The 2,147-nt window shown below is 38.2% G+C and overlaps 1 pseudogene; it reads right to left on the bottom strand.

The window, feature by feature from the left end:
- Nucleotides 1-1,122: 1,122 nt before the first annotated feature.
- Nucleotides 1,123-1,660, bottom strand: LOC116878312 (annotated as a pseudogene).
- Nucleotides 1,661-2,147: the final 487 nt, after the last annotated feature.

Here is a 2,147-nt window from a genome sequence, read left to right as displayed (position 1 = left end):
TGAATCCCACAAGGTATAATGAAGACTGTAACCTGAAGCCATATGAAGAAATAAAGATCTCAATAAAGGTAAATACATGGGTAATTACAAAAACTAGTATTATTGTAACAATGGTTTGTAATTCTACTTTTTGTTTTGCACAGAATCTTTAAAAATGAATGCATTAAAAAAAAAACTAAAAGTCTACAAGTTAGTATTATTGTAATTTTGGTTTGTAATTTCAAATTTTGTTTTTAGACAATTTAAGACACTAATGCATTTAAAGAATTATTAGCTTATATTTGGGGGCACACATGTATAAAGTTATTTGGTGACATCAACAGCCAAAAGGGGTGAAGGCAGAGCTGTAGAGGAGCAGAGTTTTTCTATGTAATTACTGAAGTTAAGCTGGTATAGATTCAAATGAGGGTGTTATAACTTTAGGATGTTAAATGTAATCCCCATGGCAACCATAGAGAAAAATAGCTACAGAATATATACAAAAGGAAATGAGAAAAGAATTTAAACACTTCACTCAAAAAAAATCAAATATGAAAGAATGGTAATGCAGGACATAAGGGACAAAGCTATAAGGCCAATAGCAAACTATTGTATCAAATAGAAAAATGACAGAGGTAAGTCCCTCCTTAGTAATTACTTGAAATGTAGAGCAATTAAAGTCTCCAGTCAAAAAACAGAGGTTGGCAGAATATATAAAGACCACATGATCTATATTCTGTCTACAATAGACACACTTTATTTTGTGTGTGGGGTGGGGGTTCTGAAACTGGTTTCCTCTTATTGTTATTTTATAATGGACCATGAACATCTTTTCCATGCACCTGGTGGACGTTCCTTACTGAAAGACAGAGAACACTGTAGTTGGATCAAAAGGCTGGTGGTAACAAGAGCGACACTGACAGCAAAGTGTCAGCTTAACATCAAAACACTTAGCCTGTGTTGATTAACATAACCTAATATAAATAAATAAATATTAAGTTAAATTAAAAAAAAAACACAAAACATTTAGCCTGGCAAATGCCTGCCATGGAAAGCATGGTTAGAAATACTCTCATCAGAGAAATTAAAATAGAAGGCCGAAGGCATTAAAGATATGGGTCCCTTTCTCCTTACCTCTGTCCCTCACTCTCCTGACATCTTTGGGGTGAATGGGTCTTGTACATCTCTTTGTATCCAATGAAAACAATGCATTCTCTGTTTTTTTCTTAGCTTTTTCTGAGCCCTTGATGTACCTCCACATTCTCTCGTGATCTCCTCACTGCCCAAGTGCCTTTTCTGTAAGTCCTCCTGATGGTCCTTGGGGGAATCATACATCCTCCCATTTTTCTTTTTGCTTTTCTGGGCACATCGTCTTCAACTAGGTGCTTTTTGGTAGCCCACGGCTCAGTCACAGCCTTTGCCAGGAATTCTGGTTTGCCCTCACTATGTGGTTTTTATCTCATTTTCAGACTTGCCCTGCTTTTCTTGCTTTCTCTCACCTTCTGGTTGTCTTTCATCATCTGGCTATCCCTCATTCTGGAGCTTTCCCTCATGCCTTGGTTTCCCTTCCACTTCCATTTCTCTTCTCATCTGGTTTTCCTTCATCTTTAGGCTCAGCTTCATCTTTTGGCTTTCCCTCGATTTCCACCATTCCTTCATTTACACTGCAGAGTTCTTTCATGTTGATATTTCCCCTTTCTTCCTGTCTTGCAGGGATTCTGGACAGGCTCTTCCTCCTTTTCTAGCCTTGCAGAGTGCTGGGGACAGACACACAAACCTTCAGGCCAGGGGCAAGCCTGTGCCTCCTCAGGCTCACCAAAGCTCCGGTGCCCACCACCAGGCAGCTCAGGCAGCTGGTTCCATGCAGGCAGCAGGAGTGGTCAGTGCAGGGACAGGATTGCAGGGCAGATGAGAGGGCTACAACAGACTCACTTTAGCCTCAAAGACACAAATAGATTAATAATGAAAGTATGAAAAAAGATTTCATGTAAATAGTAACCAAAAGAAAGCAAGGGAGGCTATGCGAATATCAGGCAAATTACATGTTTAATTTAAAAATCTATAAGAGACAAAAAAAGACATTATACATTAATAAAATATTTACTAGAGTAAGCTCCCAGTATCGAACCATCTAAATACATGAATCAAAAATAGATTAGAACTGAAGG

This window comes from Lontra canadensis, unplaced genomic scaffold (genome assembly GCF_010015895.1).
Source record: "Lontra canadensis isolate GAN:19392208 unplaced genomic scaffold, GSC_riverotter_1.0 scaffold57, whole genome shotgun sequence".
In the NCBI taxonomy this organism is placed as follows: domain Eukaryota; kingdom Metazoa; phylum Chordata; class Mammalia; order Carnivora; family Mustelidae; genus Lontra; species Lontra canadensis.
Note: the sequence above shows the minus strand (reverse complement) of the source record. Positions and strands in the feature narration are given on the sequence as shown.